Genomic DNA, 25,068 nt, shown 5'->3' on the forward strand with positions numbered 1-25,068 from the left:
TCTCTACAAAAAAAGACTTAAAAAAAAAATTAGCTGCATGTGGTGGCACATATCTAGTCCCACCTGCTCAGGAGTGCACTGGGAACTGTAATTGTGAACTATGATCACACCAACATATTTTGGCCTAGGTAATATAGAGCAAGACTTAGTCTCAAAAAAAAAAAAATTTAAAGTAAATGAAAGTACTGATTCAACTAAAGAAAGCTATCCATCACACTGTTTTCCCAGTTAGTAATACATTACTTCAGTCATCTGTATTCTCTTGTCCAGACTGCTCATGAGCAGGAGCCACATTTGCAGCTGCACATCTGTGGTTAGAGGTTTATTCTATGAACTTGGAGCTATGATATTCTCAGCAGGAAGTCAGCTAACTTGAGATTGAACTAATATCTACTGGTGCAACACCATTTTGTTTGGGACTGTTTGCTACATTTATAGCAAAGATAGTGTCGTTCCTCTGCAAGTTGTCATTATATTGTTTCTGTCTACTTTGGATACAAATTCATCACACCAAAAAAGGAGTGATAGTCTAAGTTCATGCACTGACTTTTGGAACAGTCCATGAAACAAGTATAGATTTGTGGAGAAAAGATGGGATCATGAATATGCAAACCACTTACCATAAAAGGAACAGGGTTTGAAGGTCATCTGTTAAAACAACCAATGGTGAAATTACCTACCCTATAGGCTTGCTGAAGGAACCAAATGAAATAATACAGTCATGTCAGTCAGGAAAACAGTACAGGAAACAGAAATCACTCTAGGTATTTCAAGCAGAAAAGGGTTGCATATGAGGAATTATATGCTTCCAAAAGTGTTGGGAAGGCTAAGGCAGTGGATGTTGGGAACTGTGAGGTCCAAGGACACACTCCACTGAAGCAGCAGTCCAGAGGTCAGAAATGACTCTTTTTGGGCACCAGCACTCACCACAGTCATCTCTAAACACCAAAAGAATGGTGACCAGGATACCGAAATGCTGCGTACAGCTGCCTCAGTGCTAATCATTCTGAACATTCATATTAATCAAAGATTACATATACCCAGATGGATCATATCAGCATAGATCTGTTAGGAATCATCATAGCCAGACATAGGCAAGACAGGATCATTTGGTTATGTGTTCTTCTGTTAACTTAATTCCTCTGCATAGCTTTTTGTCCCTGTCTCTAACATTTTGTATGTCTTTGAGGTTTGGTGTTCTACTTTGAAGCTCTGAAATAATTCATTTTAAAATGAGTCCTTGAGCTCCCAACCTGCTGGTAGGCAGAACACATAGTTTGGGTTGAACATGATCACTGTAGCTTGCACTACAGTGCAGCACTCTTGGCACTGGCACTTGCAGATAAAATATACCTATCCTCCCGTCATTTGCTAATGCTCCAGTGCAGTGATTCTGAGCCCAGGGTGTGGGAGCCTTTGTGAACCAATGTGCTTGCATTTAATGCACACCTCCAACCTTTCCATCTCAACCTTCTATCCTTGACAAGCAGAACTGTGAGGAGAGAATATCCCAAGTTTGGACTTCCAAGTAAGGAGGTGGGATGAAGAGGTGTCTGCTGTTGGGCTTCTGCAAAAAGCTTGAATGAGATCATTGAAACTAAATGGAATATGCATGCTTTTTCCCCTCCACATTCCATAGTTCTCTTATATTAAAGCAGATAACAGGGAAGCTACATACTTTATTATTTGGCTCTCTGTAGAAGTACCTTCACCAACCTAGAATTTAACATTATCCTTGTGGATTTTTCTTGAAAATTACTGTTACGTGAAACATTCCTATACTTTTTGTTTTTAAAAAGTATACAAAGACACTATTCATTGTGTTGTCCACTGCCTCTCATATCAAGACCTATAAGATAAATTCCTGTTATAATTCAATACTAGAGCACAGGTTGTCTTTACGGACAAACTTACATGCTATCCTTGCAAATATTGAGAGTTGTATAATACATTCAGACCTCTTTTTGCCTTGACTCCAAGAAAGCTCTTAAAAAAAAAAAATTAGTTCATTTGGCAGTAGCTTCCCTAGCCTAGATTTTCTGGGATAATATTCTTCCTTCACCCAGCCTTGTCATCACTTGTGCTTGTTAATGCACTACCCTAGAGTTTTGGGGATTGGTATTGGGTTTTGTTTGTTTGTTTTACTAATTGTGTTCTTATAAACCACATATCTCCTTTGGGGCCTAGATTAAATATCAAATTCATGAATATCAGCTTTGGTATGAAAAGTCACCTACAGAGTTAAAATATACATGTCTGGAGCTTACCACATGATTAGTGAATTTGAATCTTTGGGATCAGGACTGAGATAAGAATATAGGAAGTCCTCATGTAACATTGTCGACAGGTTTTTTGAAGACTGTGACTTTAAGCAAAACAACATGTAGTAGGTCCTCAAATGATATGTTCAATGTTGTTTCATCATAGCGTAGAAGAGAAAATGAAATTGGTTTTGTTGTAAGTTGTTTTGCTTGAAGTCTCAGCTTCAAAGAACCTGCGGATGACATTAAATGAAGATTTACTGTATAGTTTTTAAATCTCCACGGGTAATTCTGATATGTTCTCCTGATTAAGTGCACTAAAGTCAGTCAGTCAGTCAGTCATATGAGTGAGCAAGAACTGGAAATTAAACAGTCAGTGGATTGCGTATTGACTGATCCATGTGAGATGGTTGGTCAGGCAAGTAGTGACAGTTGTTTAAAGAAGTCCCAAGGTAAAGGGATATGGTTGCTGTAGAGCCACCATTCCAGGGCAGTTGACTTCATTCATTTATTTATTCCAACATGTAGTGAGTGTCTGCTGTGTACCAGATGCTCTGGCCCTCAGGATACCAAAATGATACAGTCCCCAAGGAGCTCACAGAGTCTGGTGGGAATGACAGACATATAGATAATAACGTTGTAGCAAATACAAGAATGGAGACATGCCCAGGGCATCATGGTAGCCCAGTGGAGAAGCATCTGCTCAAATCTTACAAGAAAAAGGTCAATGAAGGCTTCCTGGAGAAAGCAACTAGAGTGGATCTCAAAGGATGAATAGGAGTTATCCAGATGAAGGATATTCCAAGAAGGGCCAGCATTTGATGTGGGAAACTATATACTGTGTATAGGAGAGCTCAGCTATTGCTACATGACAAATTACCCCAAAATTTCGTGGTTTAAAACAATTTAAAAAATCTCTTAATTTCTATAGATACGGAATTCAGGAGTGGCTTAACTGGGGGATTCTAATGAAATGTCTCCCATGTGGTTGTGGTCAAGGGGTCAGCAGGAGCTACAGTTATCTAAAGGCTTGACTGGGGCTAGATGATCCACTTCTAAAATCTTTTACTCATGTTGCAATGGACAGGAGGCCTCCTCAGTTCTTTACCATGTGTGTCTCTTGACACACCTACCCATGTGTCCTTGTAGCATGACAGCTGTCTTCTCCCAGAGTGAATGATTGAAGAGAGGGCAAGGTGAAAGCCAAAATACCTTTTAGGTAATGACCTTGGAAGTCACACAGAATCCTGGAGGTTACACAGATCAGCCCTATTCACCATGGGAGGGGACTACACAAAGATACTAAACAGGGATAATTGAGGAGATCTTGAAGCTGGCTACCACACAATGCCATCAAGTTTATGATCTGGAATGGCAGAAGCAGCTGGCTAGGTGCAGAGCACAGTCCTGAAGGAGCCCAAAGACCATCAATAAGGAGCTGAGACTTCTTGTGTGGGCATTGTAAAGCTATTGCAGAGGCAGTAAGAAGAGAATTGATGGTGTTAGATTTACATTTTAGAAAGGCTTCTTGACAGTACAGAGAAAGGGTTTGGAGCAGAAGAGCTAGTTAGATGTCACAAAAGTCCAGCAAGATTATATGGGCCCATATTAGGGCAGTTGTGGCATGGAAATATAGTCCTTTATTGCTCAAAATGTTGTACATGGACAAGCAGCTTTGATATTAACTAGGAGTTTGTAAAAATGCAGACTCCCAGGCACCAGCCTAGACATACTGAATAGAATCTGATTTATGTGGACCTAAAAGTTTGAGAAGTCCTATTATAAAGGATGCTGTAGAAATAATTAGGAACACAGAGGAGACAAGAGTGACTCTGAAGTCATGTTTATTCTACTTCAAAACTAGAATACAAATTGTAAACATTTTTACTGAAATCTACAGAATAGATCCAGAGAGCTTTGGGCATTCACAGCATCACTAATGATATGGCATGATCAAATAACAGAAGGTCTTTATCTGTTAGTATAAATGGTAACCGTGTAAATAAATGTTGCCAGCAGAGGAAACCTATTGAGTACTTCTCTGCTATAAGGCTTTACATCATTTTCCAAGGAGCTTATTTGTTTTCTCTCAGAGTCTGAAAAACAAGATAGCTAAATTTTCAGAAAAGGGATCATGAGGAATGGAATAATGCGAAAAACAGATTTGGAAAGCTAGAAGATAATGCATATTCTGGAAAATGTCCTAATTTCCAGATGACCTTTCCAAACATTGTCTTTTCTGGGATTAGATATGGGAGCCAATTAACTACTGGTACTCACACAGTAAATGTCTGCCAGGAAATTCATTACTTGCATATGGTCAACAGGAACTACCATCCAGAGGGTTGTTTTTTTTTAAACTTGTTAAGCACAAGTGCATCTTATGACGTTCTCCTGGTCTGCCGGCTGGCAAGTGGCATCTGCCAACATTGGCCATGTGTCAATCTTTGTTTTTCCCCCTTCATTCTTCCCCTACTTCTTTACAATTAAGAAAATTATATAAATCAATTAGTGCTGGATCTCAGGACTCAGATGAATCTTCTGCTAGTTCCGCAAAGCCAAGTGGAGGAGGGAGGGATGGAGGAAGGAAGAAACAGATCTACCTTTTAAAAACTGGTAAATGAGCATTGACACAATGAGAACACTTTATTGATGGAATAGGGAGAGTCTCCTCTTGCAGTATGTTCAAATGCTTTGGTGGATAATGATTTCAGACCTCCCAGAGCCTTAGTCCCATTCTTCTCCAGGCATGAACTGTTGTCCCTACTACTAATCAGGAGGTACTTTAGATAAACTCATTAAAGAACACTGGGGTCACTGGCTCCAGGAGCTGCTAGAGATTAAATGGCTTCATTGGCATATGTCCAGAAAGAGGAAAAGTGAGAGGGAAACTGGTGCCTTTTCCTTGGCCCTTCTGCCTGACTCCATCCTGTGTCCAGCCCCTGACAGTTTAGTTTCCAGTGAGTTATTGCTCACTTACTGAGTCAGTTTTTAATTAGATTCTCACATGATATGAAGTTATTGTTTCTATTTAGAGTGGTTAGACACATCCCTGATTAGTAAATCTGAGACTACCAGTAATTGTAGAGCCTTAGGTAGAGCTCAAAGCTGCTTGTCACTTATAAACTCCTCCTCTGGGTTTCCCAAGGAATAGGTAGGGAAGTTTTCAATCGTACCATCCCCTGCCAAACTTCAAGGACTTTCATGTCAGTAGTCCCACCACAAACCTTGAGTGAGTATTTAAAATAAGATCCACTTCCTCCTCCTGGAGTGAGCTAGTGTTGGGGGAAGAGATGCTAATTAAGAATATTCCCAAATCTTGTAAAAGATAAACCTCATTTTCCTCTTTTTGCTTATGTCAGCTTAATGGGCATCCTATCTATATTTCTCAGAAGTTTACTTTTGAAAGCATCCTCTGAGATTCTAGAAAATAAGATATTAGAGATTTTACAATTCTCCCTTCCCCCAGTCAGGGTCCTCCTTTCCTTACTCAGCTCTATTTCATCCCATAATACTGGTCACCTTCTAGGCTACAGTATAAGTCATCGTCACTGTCTGCCTTCCTCCATTAGAATGATGTTGAAGAGAATAGAGGAAGAAGAGACGGAAGAATCACTACCACTCTGTGAGAGGAAACTTAGGGTCAGGCATAACAGTCAGACCAAGCAGACATATAGAAGAGCTATTCTTATTCTTCAAGGGTTTTACATCTCATTCACTGCTGATGAAAATCCCTGGGGGCTTATTTCCTTATCTTTTTTACTAATGAAGAAACTGTGACTGAGAGGTTAAGTAACCTTTTCGGTTGAGTCAAAATTCATACCCAGCCCTATGTGACTCCTCGGCCAAGTTCTTTCCACCACAATACTTCCCAGTGAGTTTGTGAATGAACACAGGTAATGATATTTTCATACAGCTAAAATTATCTGCACAGCAGGTGCCCCCTTAAAATTACAGCAAGCTTCCCATCTGCAAGAGCCATCTCAGATTGTTCTTGGTTATTCCAGTATGTTAAGGACAAGCCTTCTGACTTTGGTTTAGTTTTGTTTTTTTTTTTTTTTTTTCATAAACTATGCTTTCATCAAGGCTGTAGAGAATCCTGTTAGGATTGCATGTCATGATTTCAACTGTGGCTGATGAGTGACTCCCTTCTTTCCTTCTCTTGACTCAAACCTTTCTTTTCTCTTCTTATGGGAGAGACCAAGTACACTTCCGCATGCATAGTGCCTGCAGATCTTCCCAAGCCTGGCTTGGAGATGTCAAAACTCCAACTTTAACAGAATGGCTTCCACTTAGCTGGGGGCTTTATTTTGTCCCCCAAAGTAGCTGGTGACTTTGTTTTGTTCCCCAGAGTGTTTCATAATGTTCCCTTTGTAGATTTGTTTCTCTCTGAATTTATCTAAAGACAGTGGCATCCTGCTGGGCAAGAAGTCCTTTCCCACTGCCTCCTGTTGGAGAGCTATAGTTATTGCTGAACAGATGACACCCTGCCCTCTGCAATAATAACAGCCATCCCCCCGGGTGACAAATATCTCTTTAACTGAATGCCTTGGGTCAAGGGGTCATCTTTCTGCAAGCAGTGGACCTTTGTACCATTTGCCAATTAGGGGGTTAGACATATCCCCTACCCTCCCTCCCTGCTGGGTGTGAGTTTCTACCCCTGCCCTATTGCCAGCAGAACTGATGAAGGAGCTTTCCTCAGAGTCTCTAAATGAAGTCCACTGCTCTAGATGTGCTAAGAAATATCTGAAAAACCATTGGCTCAAAGTTGGTGCTTGATTTTTCCTATTCCCATCAGCAAAAACCATAAATAGTCAAACTCTAAAAGTGATCTTAGAATTCCAACACCAGGTATAGAGGCCTTAATTATTTTAATGGGGGAGCATAACGAGCACTAGGTCAGGAGTCAGAAGACCAAAGGTTTAGCTCCCAACTCTACAGCTAACTGCCCACGTGACCCAAGTAACTTTCTTATCCAGTTTCCCTAACTGGAAGATGGGAGTTTTTTCCTTAGATAGTCTCTAAAAGCAGTACCGTCCCCTAGAAATATAACAGGAACCACAAATATAATTTTAAATTTTCTGAATTTTAGCAACATTAAAAATAAAAAGCAAGTAAAATTAAATTTAATAATATATTTTATTTAACCCAGTATATGCAAAATATTAACATGTAATTGGATTTTTCACATACTTTTTTCATATTAAGTTTTGAAATCATGTGTATTTTATACTTATATTGCATTTAAGTTCAGACTAGTCAAATTTCAAGGGTTCAGTTTGGCCACATGTGGCTGATGGCTACTGTGCTGGATAATGGAGCCCTAACTCTTTCTGGCTATTAATTTTTTTTTAGTCTGTCACGATCCTTGAAACTTTTGAAATTAGATGGAGTATTTAGAATTTTTTATGTTTTCAAATGTAATACAATATTTATTAATACCCCGGGGGAATCTGGAGCAGCACTCCATGATCAAACATATAAATATTTCTGTAGCAAAAGTATGACAATACACAGGAGATAAAGACAATAAATAGCATTATGTAGGTTGGGTATTGCTACCAAGTGAGTTACAGGAAAAAAAAAAAAAAACTTTGATTTTTCAGAGAGTTTGCCTTTTGAAATTGCAGATAAAGGATTGTGAGTCTGTGTCAAAAAAAAACTGTTCAGTATTAGGTACAGTATCTGCTTAGTAGTTTTATTTGTCAAAAATCGTCCCAGCATACTATGGCAGTGTGGTTGTCCTTTGACTAGCCATGGACATGGCATTCTGGTTGAATTGTTTCCCTTGTTTTGACTCTTAGTAGTGGTAACTGTCTCCAAGCTGAAAGGGTAACCCATGGAGCCCATGGAGACTTAAGACTGCTGGATAAAATATAGGATGCCCAGTTAAATTTGAGGTTAAGATAAACAGAGAACACATTTTTAGTCTAAATATGTCCCATACAACATTGGACTTCTATATAAAATTCAAATTTTACTGGACATCTTGCATTTTATGTTTTAACTCTGGCACCTCTACCATGTTAAAAGCCATTTCAGCAAGTAACCACTGCTTCTTGTGGGGCCAGTCCAAGGAATGTAAGGGAAGACTTTCTCATCTGGCATCACATTTGCTCAGACAGACCATATAAAGCAGCCTGGATGGTTAAGGAGAATGGAAATCTGGTTATCTTGATTCTAGAACCCAAAAAATTAAGAATGACAAAGAATTGAGCTACAAGTATGGCATTTGCAATCCTGATGTGGGCCTTGATTATGGCAGAGGGCTAATCTAACAGGTGTTCTTAATTGACTGTCTTAAAGCCCTTAAGAATCTTCTCAGGTCAAAGGCACACACCAATCATGTAAATTCATTGGGGATTTCTTAACCTCCATCAAGGTTTCCAGAAAGAAAACCGAAGAGAGTGAGCTAGAAACTATCTCTGCTTTCTTTTAAACATGGGGTGGGAAGTGGTGGGTGTTTGTTGAGAGCATAACTATCTCTCTAAATGCCTCAGAAATTAAGAGGTGCCAAGAGGAAGTGCTGCTTTAAGAACCATCTGGCTTACCCAGGTGCAGGACTGGGGAGGCTCTGAGCCCGCATCAAAAGTGGCTTTAGCTTCTGTAAACAGCGTCATTCCCAGCATTCCCTGCCAACCTGGGGCTTTATGTATCCCAGAGAGAGTCGCAGAAGCAGGTGGCAAATTTGACAGACTAGGGAGAGTATGACGTGGTATCTGTTCATTCATTGGGGTCTGCTCAGGATCCCTCAAACTTCAATGCCTTCCTTTCCAGTGACATGTGAGGTGCTGGATCAAGAGCAGTGGCCCGGCTGAAACTGTTTCAGATCAAAGGAGACTAAACGAACATGAGCAACAAATGCAGTATGTGATATTAGACTGAACTCTGGACCAGAAGAAAAAATGTTCCTATCAAGGACATAATTCAGACAATTGGTGAAACTTGAATACAGGTCACTAATTAGACAGCAGTTTTGTCATTGTTAAAATTTCTGATCATAATTGTATTATGGTTGTGTAAGAAAATGCCTTTGTTTTTAGTTTTTAAGGGTAAAAAGTTTATGGTTTCGAATGGTTCATAAAAAAATAATACAGGTATGCATATCCACTTTAAAATGTGGCACAGAGTTACCTATGAGTTGAGTAAAGCTCTGTAAAGAGTATGGAAGTTCATTATACTATTCTTGTAACTTTTCTATAAGCTGTTTAAAAGAGAAAAGAGTAGCAGCTGACACCATCCAAAAACAGATACTCCAAAGAGATAGCCATAGGAGAGGTGAGGATCCCTGTCTCCCTGAATGAGGAGCTGCCCAAATTAGAATTTCACTGACTTTCAGTGTCAGGATTTGGTGTAGTGGGTTTCAGGATTTGGTGTAGTGGTAAGAGCCCATGCACCAGACTCAGTCAGCCCTGGTGTTCAGCCAGGTACTGCATTGTCCTATTTAACTTGAGACTTAGTTTTCTAATTTGTAAAATGGGGCACTGTAACTTATGTCACAGCCTTTCTGCTAGGATTGGAAGTGATATTTGCAAAGCAAAGTGGCTGAGTGGCATGTAATAGGTATTCCCACCAAATTAAATATGTCTTTGTCTCCATAGAAAGACCATGACTTGATGGCTCCAGTGTCTTTCATTTTCATCAGGTACAAGGAGCAACAATCTGTTACTAAATCTGTGGACCACAGATTCAGGCTCTGCCCCATTTGAAACCTTCTCATTGCAAATCCCAGTGAAAAGCCTATCAGCTGGCAACTTCGAGCAATATTTCCAAGCATGATCAGTTTCTTAGTGCACGTAATCACTTTGAACAAAACCATGACAAGCCTTTTCAAGAATGCTTTTGAAAATGTTTTCTTCCACAGCTGCCACACAGCATGAGAAGCAAGGTCAGGTTATTGGCTCAAAGGTTTGAAAAGGATGGAATTAACTCTGGACTTTAACCCTCAGACAAATGACTTCACAAGACATGGGAAATAAATGTAAAAAGAAAAAAATGTCTGAGGCTGTGAGTGAATAGTAATAATGCTGAACTTGAAATCAAAAGACTTGAATTAGAATGCTGGCTCTGCCGTGGAGTAGCTGGTGATTTTAAAAGCTGGCCATTCCGAGCCTATTGCTTTATATGTAAAATGGGAACACTAGTGCTCCATGTAGTTGATGGATTAAACAAATGAGATGAAGTACAGTGCTTTATTGCTTCAACAGGGATATGTTCTAAGAAATGTGAGTAGGTGATTTCATCATGCTAACACCATTATGTGAACATTATATTGTAGACCTAAATGGCAGAGGCTACTACACACCTGAGCTGTATGGGATAGCCTGTTGCTCCTAGGCTACAAACCTGTGCAGCATGTTACTGTACTGAATACTGAAGGCAATTATAACACAATGGTAAATATTTGTATGTCTAAACATAGAAAAGGCACAGTGAAAATCCAGTATTATAATCTTACGTTACCGCCATCATCTGTCAGTCCTTCATTGACCCAAAATATCCTTATGTGCCATGTAACTACACATGGAGGCTCTTGGTAAACTCTGAGGGGCTATGTAATGTATAGCCTAGCTACCCAAGTGTCGTTCAGCATTGACATCACCAGGGATGAAATGAGAAATACAGACTCTCAGGCCCCACCCAGACCTATTGAATTAGAATTTACATTTTAACAACATGTAAATTGTTCAGAGCATTCATGAAAAGTTTGAAGACATACATGAAAGTTTGAGGAGCTCTGAGGTAAAACACCACCCTCGAATTGATTCTTGAGGTGGCACCTTGAAAGAGACCTAAGGGGGCTTACTTAAAACCAGGTCTTTCAAGGCCTAGCATTTTGCCTATTCAGACTATCAAATGTGTCTTGTGAGGGTTGGGCAAACCAGCCTATTGTCTAGTTGACGTTAAAACACCCCATGTCAAAGTGAGCACTTGCACTTTGACACTGCTCCTGCCTCAGCACAGAATTTCTACATGCATGGACAAAATTCTCTGTGCCACCTCCACCATCATCACTGTGGCGTACTACAGTCAGCTATGAGGTTTGGAACACCTGTTACTCCCAAGTCCTGCCTCTCTCTGGGTCTGGAGACTACCATATCTATCATGAGACCATCCTAGTTTTGATGTAAAGGAATGTAAAGACATAACCAAAGGTCACCTGCAAGTAAGAATTAGGATAGTCTGTCCAGTCTCCCTTTGCTGCTTGAAGTGGCAGGTGGTAATGACCCCAAGTGACCCTGCTCACCCTTGAGTAGATGAAAGGAAAATATTCTGGGGTGCCTTGTAGTTCCACAGTTTCTTGAATTTACTCTACTTTGGGCCAACCCTTGGTTGGCTAAGGCAGATGCCTCAACATCAGTAATTGAAGGGACTTTATCCTCATTCAGCAGCTGTGTACCATGCTCAGTGCCTGGACATGGTAAATGGCTGCCTAATGAATGAATTTGATTAAGACTCCAGCACAGCACTTTATAGATATTAGGTGCTCAATAAATACCTATTGGTTGATTAACTGGGTCAAAGTGACTTTCCCTTAGGCACTTACAGGCACAGAGCCCAGACTCTATGAGCTTATCAGGGTCTTTGAAAATGTTTCAGACCTGAACATTAACAACAAAATGACTCCAAGGTACAAAAAGGAAACTGCAAAGTAGATATTAAAATGTGTGATTAACTGGATGTAAAATATAATATTATGCCAACTAGTCAAGTGCAACTTGCCTCTTAAAGTTCTGTGTAGATTATATTAAATTTTGAGATGTGGGAACCTTTTAATATGTTAAATGTGGCATGAAGGAAGCCCCAAAAGTTAGTGTCGAGAGCTTAAGAAGGATTTAAAAATCCCCAGTCAGAAGAGTCAAGTTGAGTGATATTTGCTCTCCCCTGCTAAGGAGTCTGAAGCAGGAGAGACGAGATGCTGCCTATCTGAGATAGACACCAGACAGTGGGAAAGAAACAGTGCAGCAAAAATCAGGAAAGCCAAGATGTAGGAAAAATTACAGGGTTTTCACCCTGTCCCCAGATGATTTTTCCCAATATATATTTTGTACAGTTTTGTGTAAAGAGAAAATTTTCTTCTTCTTGTCTTCATGCCCTAGCATTGATTAATGGCAAACCCTATATCCTGCGCGTTTCTATTTATTTTCTTAATCACAGGCTGTAGACACTGGGGTGGGCCGAGCATAGGGGGAAAGTGAAAATCAGATGTTCGTCAGTTTTCCCATTTCCTCATTCCCTTCAAGAACATTTTTGTTCTAAACTTGCATTAAATTACTCATGTAGGTAATGTACAGAACTAAGTGGGAAATGTAATCCATTTGCTCTCTGAGGCCCAATTTCATTAACATTCCTGCAGACACAAATAAAGGGATCTATATTTGTTAGCTTTTCCTACTCAACAATGCCCCCAAAACTTAGTAGCTTAAACAGCCATCATTTATTTGCCTCACAATTCTACAAGCCAGCAACTTGGGCTGGATTCAGCAAGGTAGTCCTTTTGGTTTGGGCCAGGTTCACTTATGCCTCTGTGCTCAGCTACAAAGTGAATTGCAGGAATGGCTGGTCTAGGATGGCCTCATTTGAGACTACTCATCTTTATCCACATGGTTTCACATGCTCCAGTAGACTAGCTCAAGCTTATTCAGTTGGAGGCTGAGCAGGTGTCCCAGAGAACAATAACTGGAAATATACAAGACCTCTTGAGGTCCAACCTTAAAGCTGTCATACTGTCACTTCTACCGTATTCTGGTGAACAAGCAAACCACAAGGCAAGCCTATATTCAAGGGATGGGAAAATAAACTTCACCTCTTGATGGGAAAGAATTTCAGTCATACTGTAAGGAACATAAATACCATGAAGGGAAGAACTGCAGTTCCTTTTTGTAGTCTACCAGAGTCAAACACAATGAAAGAAATACAGCCTTGAATGAAATAAGTAAATAATGTTTAAACTGCATGGCCAAAAAAGAGAGGATGGGAATTAGAGGATTCACATGTTTAAATATGTGACCAAAGCCAGAAAATGAGAGCCAGGGCCTGATCATTCTATTGGAGCTTGCAAATTTGGTTTTGATGGGGAAATAACCACTTTAGAAAAAGTAGGGGTGTGCATACACACGTGTGTGTGTGTGTGTAGTTTTGCCAGAGAGCTAAGTTTCAAGAGTATGCAGAATTATAACATCAGATAAAAATTAACCTTTGTGCGAGAGGTCGGATCCAAGATGGCCAAAAGGAACAACTCTGGAGTACAGTTCCCAGGGAGAACAACGCAGAGGGTGAGTGAACACCACATTTCCAAACAAGTTATAACTGCCCACAGACCAGGAAATTCCCAGGCCAAAAAGCACCACAAGTTCCCAGCATGGATGTTTCAGCTGGCGCAGTGGATCTCCGCACAAAAACAGAAATCTGGGCAGCTGTTTCAACTGGCACCTGGAACGCCTGGGAGACAGAGCTGCCCATTCAACTGAAAAAAAGGGGGCTGAAACAGGGAGCCAGGTAATCTGGCTCAGTGGGTCCCAACCCCACAAAGACCAGCAATCTGAAACACTCTGGATTGAGAGTTTTGCAGCACCCTGGGATGGTCCAGCTCTGTTGGGGGAGGGGCGTCCACCACTACTGAGGCAGACTGCTATTACAGAGGCAGCCTGCCATTACTGAGGCAGACCGCCATTACTGAGGCAGTTCTAAATATACCTCTATAAACAAAACCGCAAGGAAGTTCACACAGCACTGGGCAGAGTCCACGGCAGCTCAGCAACCCCTCTGCTGGCAGACTGTGACTAGGCCACCTCCTAGCTGGGCAGGGCAGCTCTGAAAAAAGTCAGCAGCATGTCAGGAACTTAGAAATAAAGCCCTACCTTCCCAGGACAGAGCACCTGGGAGAAAAGGCGGATATGAGTTCCACTGCAACAGACTTAAATGTACCTGCGCAGCAGCTCCAAACAGAGCAATGGAGTTCACAGCTCAGCACTTGAGCTCCTATAAGAGACAGACTGTCTCCTCAAGTGGCTCCCTGACCCCCATATATCCAAAGAGTGACCTCATAAAGGAGACCTCAGGCTGACATCTGGCAGGTATCCTTCTGGGACAAAGATAACAGAAGAAGAAACTGGCAGCAACTGTTACTGTTCTGCAGCTGCCACAGGTGATCCCCAGGCAAGCAGGATCTGGAGTGGACCTCCAGCAGTCCTACAGCAGAGGGGCCTGACTTTTAGAAGAAAAATTAAAAAACAGAAAGAAATAACTTAATCATCAACAAAAAGGAAGCCCACTCAGAGACTCCATCTGAAAGTCACCAACTACAAAAACCACAGGTAGATAAATCCACAATGATGGAAAGAATCCAGTGTAAAAAGGATGAAAACACCCAAAATCAGAACGCCTCTCCTCCTCCAAGGGATCACAACTCATCACCAGCAAAGGAACAAAGCTGGATAGAGAATGAGTCCAATGAATTGACAGAAACAGGCTTCAGAATGTGGGTAATAACAAACTTTTCTGAGCTAAAAGAACATGTTCTAACCCAATGCAAAGAAACTTAAGAACCTTGAAAAAGGGTTTGACAAAATGCTAATGAGAATAAACAGCTTAGAGAAGAATATGGAACTATGTGAAAAGACCTAATCTGTGTTTGATAGGTGTACCTGAATGTGACGGAGACAATGAATCCAAGCCAGAAAACACTCTTCAAGATATTATCCAGGAAAACTTCCCCAATCTAGCAAGGCAGGCTAATACTCAATTCCAGGAAATACAGACACCACCACAAAGCTATTCCTCAAGAAGAGCAACCCCAAAGCACATAATTGTCAGATTCACCAGGGTTGAAATGAAGGAGAAAATGCTAAGAGCAGCCAGAGAGAAAGGTCGGGTTACCCACAAAGGGAAGCCCATCAGACTCACAGCAGATCTCTCAGCAGAAACCCTACAAGCCAGAAGAGCTCCTGAAAGCAGCGCTAAACATAGAAAGGAACAACCAGTATCAGCCACTCTAAAAATGTACCAAATGGTAAAAAGCATCGAAGCAATGAAGAAACCGCATCAACTAATGGGCAAAACAACCAGCTAGCATCAAAATGGCAGGATCAAATTCACACATAACAATATTAACCCTAAATGTAAATGGGCTAAATACCCCAATCAAAAGACACAGACTGGCAAATTGGATAAAAACTCAAAAACTGTCAGTGTACTCTATGCAGGAAGCCCGTCTCACATGCAAGGACACACATAGGCTCAAAAAAAAATTCCTGGACAAGGAAAATGTGGCACATAGAACCATGGAATGCTATGCAGCCATGAAAAATGATGAGTTTATGTCCTTTGTAGGGACATGGCTGAATCTGGAAACCATCATTCTCAGCACACTGACACAAGAACAGAAAAACAAACACTGCATGTTCTCACTCATAGGCAGGTGTTGAACAGTGAGAACACATGGACACAGGGAGGCGAGCATCACACACTGGGATCTGTTGGGTGGGAATAGGGGAGGGACAGTGGTGGGTAGGAGGGTTGGGGAGGGATAACATGGGGAGAAATGCCAGATGTAGGTGACAGGGGTATGGAGGTAGCAAACCACATTGCCATATATGTACCTATGCAACAATCCTGCATGTTTTGTACATGTACCCCAGAACCTAATGTGCAATAAAATATATATTTTTTTAAAAATTAACCTTTGTGGTAGACACCACACATAGCTAAGTATAATCATAGCTGTTGAGCATCTTTTTCTGTGCATTGTAACAAAGGGCAGAGAAGTTTGGTTTAAACAAAAAATGTTATGTCACGTGGCTAAGAAAGTGATGAGCAGAGGTGGCGCTTTATGGCAGAACCACGTCAGCAGCTGGCTCACTGGGTGGTGATGGTAAGGCATGCTCTGATGAGCAGCAGAAGGCTGTTTCAGGGTAGCATTGCTCCTGGTCTTGTCTCTGCTGCTAAGCAGCTCTGTGACATTCCCAAGTCACTTTCCCTCTCTGGGCTTTGGTTACCTTGTTTACCACATAGGAGGGTGGGTTTGATCATCCCTATGACTCCTCCTAATAGTAAGACCAAATTGGCTGAATATCCCAGCACGTAATGGCTTATTCCAAAAGATAAACAAGGGCAAAAGAGTATTTTTAGAAAATTTTAATTTTGGACTCCGGTGAGTTTTCTTGGCCACAGGCCTCTCTGCCAAACGTACTTTTGCTGCTTTTCTTTGAGGTAAGAGAGTAATTAAGCAAATAAGAATCAAAAGGGACTCTAAAAGGGATTTACAAGGCTCTCCTTCCCAGGTTTTCTCAGTTGCATTTAAGGCTACCTGGGGCTCCCCGCTGGATTCCAGAGATACAGGATCACAGTCTCATTTACATTCTTCCCGCACAACAGCATATCCATGTTTCGTTACACAGTCATGTTTTTTCTTACATTCCTGCATAAACTCTTCATCTCTGATGTGCTTAGAAGACTTTCTTCAGCTTGGCATTTTAATTAATCAATGTTTAATTCAAGTTTTCAGATGGTACCAAAGAAGAATCCCTGTACCTGGCACCAGGTGAAAACATGCCCTTGTTTTACTATTGTGCTTCTCCTCTTGCCCATCATAATTTTATTTCTCCTCCTTTGGTTTTTGTAAAGTTAAAAATGTATTTACTCTCTGTCTCCATGCCTCTTTATAAAAGGTGAAGTACATTGCAGCATGGTTTGTAATGATGAAAAGTGGGGGGGGGGGGGGGGGTGCGTGTGAGGTCATCGCGCGGGCGAGCGGGCGGGGTCTGGCGGTTTGAACGAGAAGAAGACGGAACCGGAGCCGGTGCGAGCAGTGGACGCGGTTCCGCAGAGAGCCGATGGCAGTGAACGTATACTCAACGTCAGTGACCAGTGATAATCTAAGTCGACATGACATGCTGGCCTGGATCAATGAGTCTCTGCAGTTGAATCTGACAAAGATTGAACAGTTGTGCTCAGGGGCTGCCTATTGTCAGTTTATGGACATGCTGTTTCCTGGCTCCATTGCCTTGAAGAAAGTGAAATTCCAAGCTAAGCTAGAACACGAGTACATCCAGAACTTCAAAATACTACAAGCGGGTTTTAAGAGGATGGGTGTTGACAAAATAATTCCTGTGGACAAATTAGTAAAAGGAAAATTTCAGGACAATTTTGAATTTGTTCAGTGGTTCAAGAAGTTTTTTGATGCAAACTATGATGGAAAAGACTATGACCCTGTGGCTGCCAGACAAGGTCAGGAAACGACAGTGGCTCCCTCCGTCGTTGCTCCAGCTCTGAATAAACCGAAGAAACCTCTCAGCTCTGGTAGTGCAGCTCCCCAGAGGCCCATCTCAACACAGAGAACTGCTGCGGCTCCTAAGGCTGGCCCTGGTGTGGTGCGAAAGAACCCTGGTGTGGGCAATGGGGATGACGAGGCAGCTGAGTTGATGCAGCAGGTCAACGTATTGAAACTTACTGTTGAAGACTTGGAGAAAGAGAGGGACTTCTACTTTGGAAAGCTACGGAACATTGAATTGATTTGCCAGGAGAATGAAGGGGAAAACGACCCTGTATTGCAGAGGATTGTAGACATTCTGTATGCCACAGATGAAGGCTTTGTGATACCTGATGAAGGGGGTCCACAGGAGGAGCAAGAAGAGTATTAACAGCCTGGACCAGCAGAGCAACATCCGAATTCTTCACTCCAAATCATGTGCTTAACTGTAAAATACTCCCTTTTATTATCCTTAGAGGACTCACTGGTTTCTTTTCATAAGCAAAAAGTACCTCTTCTTAAAGTGCACTTTGCAGACGTTTCACTCCTTTTCCAATAAGTTTGAGTTAGGAGCTTTTACCTTGTAGCAGAGCAGTATTAACATCGAGTTGGTTCACCTGGGAAACAGAGAGGCTGACCGTGGGGCTCAGTGTGTGGATGCGGGTCACACTGAGTGCTGGAGGAGGTGGCGACCTCAGTGGAGTAATGTAAAGACTGAATTGAATTTTAAGCTAATGTGAAATCAGAGAATGTTGTAATAAATAAATGCCTTAAGAGTAAAAAAAAAAAAAAAAAAAAAAAAAAAAAGTGGGGCATAATGCCCCATAAATGCTCATAGAGGAAGGAATTGTTTGATTTAAAAAAAAAAAAAAAAAAGGACCACTGTTCAAGGGAATACTAAGGAACAGTTAAAAAGAGCAAGGTTCATTGGTATTAACAGGGAACATTTTCCAAAACATATGGATAAATGAAAACTAATGTGTATAATATGGTATTATTTATGTGAAGGCCTATCTGAACTACATATCTTAATGTAGGCATGTGTGTAAACAAGAAAACTCAGAAAGGTCACACAAATAGGTAGCAATGGTTTACTCTGGCAGCAGAGTTATGTGAGGGGTAGCAAAAGTAGTGAGAATTTTTATCTTATCTACATTACTTAGATTTTAAGTGTTAAAAATATAATAATTTGTGCCATTTTAAAAATGTATTTTTAGGCCGGGTACTGTGGCTCAAGCCTGTAATCTCAGCACTTTGGGAGGCCGAGGCGGGTGGATCACGAGGTCAAGAGATCGAGACCATCCTGGTCAACATGGTGAAACCCCGTCTCTACTAAAAAACAAAAAAAATAGCTGGGCATGGTGGTGCGTGCCTGTAATCCCAGCTACTCAGGAGGCTGAGGCAGGAGAATTGCCTGAACCCAGGAGGCGGAGGTTGCAGTGAGCCGAGATCGTGCCATTGCACTCCAGCCTGAGTAACAAGAGCGAAACTCCGTCTCAAAAAAAAAAAAAAAAAAAAAGGAAAATGTATTTTTAAATAGGATTTTTATAAAGAGTGAGGTGGCAGTGGTTTATATCCACCTTTGAATTTCAGCAAATAAGCAAAAGGTAGAGAAATCATTTCTTCCCCAGATTAATAACCTAGCATCCTGTGCTTGGAGGTGTGGTGATCTTTCTGATTATCTACCAGCATAAGGGAAAATAACACAACAAAGATTTCAGGAAATAAACCATGTATTCCATCCTGGACAAGAACCATCTGAAAACCTTTGCATTTCAGGTCTTAATTACCCTGTCATTTCAGTTTTATTCTCAGAGCTAATTCTGAGAAGTGACAGATTTTCTCTTATGCTGTACAATTTAATTACAATTAACTCCTTACAATTTAATTACAGGAAAGTGCTATTTTTTCAGAATCTGAGCAACCAAAAAGTTCACATAATCAGCAGCTTTCCTCTGTAGTCTGCTTATTGAAAGTGAGACAAATAAGAGACTGAATCAGGAAACTCTTCCAAAAACACCTTTCAAGCTCTGTCATCAGGTCAATCCAGATGAAGCTTAATTTCTTATACCTTCAGCAATTATAGTACTGTGTGCTGATAACGGATGTTTCCAACAATGGCAATGAGATAGCACATGCGAACTTAGAAATTTCAAAGAAAGATAAAATTGTAGGTGGTGTCTGGTATTGCTGAGTTTTTGAAAATTATAACTCATATCCACATATTTGGTATCTCACAGATACTCAGAAAATTCAGCAATCACATTTTTGAACCAAGAGATGTAAGAGACAAGACTTGTGCAGAATGTTTCCCGGTAGCAAACGTGGACAAGCCACATTTTAAGCACTCACTAGCCACATGTGCCTAGTGGGTACCATCCTGGAAAGTACAATTCTAAAGCATTCTGACAGGAAGTCTTCCTGATCAGTGGGCTATTAGAGATTGCATGGCACTTCAGGGTGTAGCTTGTCATGCAGCCAGCCATGTCTTTCCCATCCTTCTGTTTGGTCTCTTCTATTTGGTCACCAGCTCCAAGATAGCAGGAAGAAGCAGCATTATCCCCCCGCAGGGCATGTCATGAATGATGCTGGATTCTACAGAGTTAGCCCTTTCCTCCACCTTCATACCCTGTGTTGAGAGTCTCACACTTCCCAGAGTCCTAAGTAGTTTATGTATAGAAAGGGCCATTTATTCCAGAGCCAGCAGTGCTTAGGCCTGACACCTGGAGGCCTACCTCTAGTTTCCCTAGTTTCAGGGAAACTAGTTTCTAAGCACTAGCAACAGATTCTTCTTGTTCCTTCAGTCTGTCTTCAAATGGCCACCTTCACTACACAATGGCTGACTTTGTCCTCTTTGCATGGTGCAGGAGCCTGAAAGGTCACAGCAGCACATCCCTGGAAATGCTGAATCCCAACTTCCATGGCTGCTGGGACTAAGGGCTGTTTGGTGATCGGCCAGATGTTTCGAGTTTACCTCTTCCAAAAAATGGCTTTTTTCTCTTCTTTGCATGTTACTTTTCTGAATTGCTGCCTGTATTGTTCAGACTACCCCAGATTAATAACAAAACCCTAACTTATACAAGCCAAGAATTATCTACAACCTTCCTTCTCAACTAGTTTTCGCAAGATCGTTTCAGTTTATCTTTTGTGCTACATCCTGAATTAATTCCTCAGTTTTGTTTTCTATAATAGTTTGTTATTTATTGAATCACTACCTAAGGCTTATTCCATGTTTCAAGGTGTTTTTCCTTTTATCTTCGATGAGTATGTTTATCAGGGCTTTATTTATTTGTTCTTGCCTTATTTTGGCATTCTTTGTTTTATGATTTCTTCAGGTGGAAAGTTTTCTTCATTTATCTTTTGAGCATCATAAATTTGTTTTAAAATCCTTGTTGAATTGTTTTGTAAAATATATTTCATCTACAGTGCTATGAAATAAAAGAAGTTGTATCTGCACTGTCCAATATGGTGGCTGTTGAGCCCTTGAATTTCATTTAATTTTAATTAATTTTTATTTAAATATAAATCATCCATATGGCTAGTGGCTACCATATTAGATAACATAGCTCTAGAATAAGTTTTAAAAGCAATTGCTGATTTTGTTATTAGGATTAGGTTTCCTCCTGTGTTTTAGAATTTTGATTTTCAAGCTCATTTTAAGAGGAAGATAATTTACTTTTTCTGTGGCTGGGGGAAGCGAGGTTGGGAAGGAAGGTTGGTTTTCAGTATTCTCCACTGGGACACCAGTCTAGAATTCTGTCTTTAAATGGTGTTTTGAAGCTCTTGCCTCAGAGAGACATTGATGCGCACCCACTGGCAGCCTGGTTCAGTTTCTGATCAGACCATGTCTTTGTTCTTCTTTTGTAGACCTACCACTTGCTAAAAGCTATAGCCCCTAGTGGTAGCAAGCAATGACACACTTTTTCACTCTACTTTTTCAAGCAAAAGAGCCCCACCTGAGCCCCAAACATGAAGCCATGAGGCTAATCCCAATCCCCTAGTTTTTATGAGTCATGTTTGTCCCTTTTTCCTGCCAGAACTAGAGCACTATCACTGCCTGCCTGCCTCCAGACTGGGCGCCCAGATGCTTGAGCTTCCGTCAGTGCTTTGCCTTTCTGTTCTGTTCTGGCCCGTGGATATGTTTATCTTGTTTGGGAGTCTAGTTATATCTTTTTAGTTTTCTGTTGTTATATTATAACTGGCATTGCTATGTGTTTGAGATGGAGGGGGCACATCATGACATGAACTTAATGAAGCTATCTTGACCCACTGGTGTCCCCCCTGCCAATAACATTTCCTGTTATAGCCCACAAATGAAGACTTTCACAACTACCTCATTATTCCCTAAGCATTTGGTCACTTGTGTGACAGAACACAATAGGTTCTCATTAAATGTGTGTTGAATTAATAAATGAAATATCAAACCTCAAGACAAACATTACCTCCAGAGTGGAACTCCCCAAATTTTCAACAAACTCCTTCTATGATATCTCAATGAGATGATATAAAGTGATAAAACTCTTCTTCTGAGCCACACAGAGCCCTAGAAATAGAGCAAACACATAATTGAGAAGAGCAGCAAATAATTTGTGGTCATCTCTAATTTACCAAAACACCCAGCTTTTATTATTATTATTATTTTAAGAAACAGGGTCTCTCATTCTGCTGCCCAGGCTGGTGTAGAGTGGTGTGATCATAGCTTATTGTAACCTTGAACTCCTGGGCTCAAGGAACACTCCCACCTCAGCCTGCCAAGTAGCTAGGACTATAGGCACATGCCATCACACTCAGGTACTTAAAAAATTTTTTTCTTTAAAGATGGGACTTCCACTGTGTTGCCTAGGCTGGCCTCAAACTCCTAGGCTCAAGCAATCTTCCTGCCTTGGCCTCCCACAGGGCTGGGATTACAGTTATGAGCCACTGCACCAGGCCTACACTCAGCATTTTAACAATTCTGAAAGGGATTCCCAAATGTGACTCTCAAGTTCCTACCTCTGTCAACCTTGGGCTACACAGGATAATAGCAAGGGGAATAAAACAGTAGTGAAATATCTGGGCTGTTGGCCACTAAATGGTCCTGAGCACGCCTGTATATCCATTGAACACTTACGTAAATTGTACCTCTAGATCCTCACTGCCTTAGCAACTAAAAAAGTTTCTCTTATCAGGAAAGAAGAAACAGACCAATATGAGTTGGACTGGTTTAATTTTCTTAGGTAGTCTCTTTCTGCTATCTGCTTCTCTAATCCTGTGTTTTCTTGGATGTGCAACTAGTTAATACCCACATTTGAGTAGTCTCTGTTTTTCTGCTTTCAACACTTGAATCCCGTGCTCCTCTTTGTTTTAAAAACAGGCAGGGAACTTCGACAAGTAGGAGGCTTAAGTCCCTCAAAGACCTGCCTTGGTGCTACTGGAATTGAGCCTGTGGCTGGCTGGCAAGAAGGGTCTTGGTATTTTTAATAACTCACCTGCTCCAGACATTTTTATGTAGTGAGGTTTAGGACTAATGAGCAGATCACTCATAAAGAATACAGATTAAAACTCTTCCTAAACCTTACTTAAAAAACCTTTTAAAAAATGGATCAAGTCTGAGTATGTCTATGGGTATGAGTGACCTCAGTTAATGATTCTATTAACCCAGTAAAAACTGGGTTTAAACAAAGCACCATGGAATAGTCAAGTATCTAATACAGTATCTCATGCGTATCTACTCCCTGAACAAACTACTGACAAATGCGATTTTATTGAATCCCGATCCTTTGTAAGTTGTCATGGAGGTTAGTAGAGTTACTTCTAGCCAGTTCATTCTGTTTGGCAAAGAATGTTTTTCCTTGCTCCTTTGTATGGGATTGTCAGTTGTCTCTGGGAGATGCTAGATAGAAATTATGATATAATGATGGTAGATGATATAATGAAAACTGAGAGAAGCTATGTTGATATGATTTCAAAACACCTTCTAAGATAGGCTTATCACCTCAAACAAATAGATGTTTGCTATAGATAGTTTAATGTTAAAATTTGCCATTCAACTAAATGAAATCCAAAAAATTTTAGTTAGGGCATCTTTCAGATTGGTTACCAAACACTCTCAAAATAAAAATATACAGATCAATAATTTGTTCAACTTTGTGGAACACGGATAATCACTTAGGTTCAAGAGCAAGCAAATTCGGAAGCACTGGGTGGAGAAATTTGCTGCTACAGCATAAAAATCAAAGACGTACTTCATGTTTCCAACATCATCCCTCACTCACTGGGAGCCTTAGGCCAGGTTCAGCATGATGGACCTGGAGATCCCAATAAAGGGACAATTTCAGTTGCATTTTAATCAAGCCCCGGGATAGAAGGGAGAATTATGTGAAATTGTTAATAGAAAAGAGCAATTGTTTCTTGCCCCATGGTCATTTATACACCTCATGCCTGAACAACTGGGTAAATTAGTAGCTGTGCCTTCCTCACAATCAAATGTGTATGCGGGACGGTTTCAGAAGAGTTCAACCTCCTGCCCTAAACTGATTTCTCTAATACTTCTGAAATTGTGCTGTAACAGATAAGCAGCATTCTGATGCAGTTAATTAAGTAAAACCTCACTACATCCAAAGCAGCAGGAAGATGGATGGATGTGGCCTTAAGCTTTCCCCCACCCAGAGAACATTTCTACCCAGAACAAAGAAATCGGACTAAACTTGATATGATTTGGTTGTTTAGATATACTCTTTAAATCAGATTCCTTTAGAACATCATGTGTTCTCCATGGAGAATGAACAGAATTTCCTCTTGGAGAGAATGTTTCCTCAAATACTCTGGTGGTAGGTGCATTTGCAGCAGTCCTATTCCCTGTGATCATGGGTGTACCTTTATAATGGTGAAAATCACATGAAACACTTCACCTCCTACCTGTCTGATGATGCTTCCCTGCAGAGGAGGCATTGTTTATATATAGTACCTAACACTTCAGGATGCTCAGCACAGTGCTTAATGCTTTATGTATATTAACTCATTTAATTCTCACAAAAAAACTTAAGAGGTATTTTTACATATAGTAATTTGGGCTTTTTTTTGTTTGTTTTTTGAGATGGAATCTTGCTCTGTCGCCCAGGCTGGGGTGCAGTTGTGTGATCTCAGCTTGCTGTCCTCCACTTCCCAGGTTTAAGCAATTCTCCTGTCCCAGCCTCCCAAGTAGCTGGGACTACAGGTGTGTGCCACCACACCTGGCTAATTTTTGTGTTTTGGGTAGAGACGGGGTTTCACCATGTTGGCCAGGCTGGTTGCAAACTCCTGACCTCAAGAGATCTGCCTGCCTCTGCCTCCCAAACAGCTGGGATTTCAGGCATGAGCCATGCCAGTCCTCACATAGTAATTTTTATATATTCTAAATATAGAAATATTTCCAGGTGAGATCTGGAATTTACATCCCAACTGTGGGGAGTAGAGCATGGATTCAGCCAGGTGTGGTGGCTCACGCCTGTAATCTCAGCACTTTGGAAGGCCAAGCTGGGTGGATCACCTGAGGTCAGGAGTTCAAGACCAGCCTGGCCAATGTGGCAAAACCCCAGC

At 40.9% G+C, this 25,068-nt stretch overlaps 1 protein-coding gene and 1 pseudogene across 7 annotated transcripts in view; both read left to right on the forward strand.

Annotated features, from left to right (window-relative positions):
- TMEM108 (transmembrane protein 108) overlaps positions 1-25,068 on the forward strand; it is a 332,433-nt gene that overhangs the window by 215,756 nt on the left and 91,609 nt on the right. The gene's annotated exons all lie outside the window — the stretch shown is intronic.
- On the forward strand, positions 17,000-18,318 carry LOC101054043 (microtubule-associated protein RP/EB family member 1 pseudogene; annotated as a pseudogene).

This window comes from Saimiri boliviensis, chromosome 9 (genome assembly GCF_048565385.1).
Source record: "Saimiri boliviensis isolate mSaiBol1 chromosome 9, mSaiBol1.pri, whole genome shotgun sequence".
In the NCBI taxonomy this organism is placed as follows: domain Eukaryota; kingdom Metazoa; phylum Chordata; class Mammalia; order Primates; family Cebidae; genus Saimiri; species Saimiri boliviensis.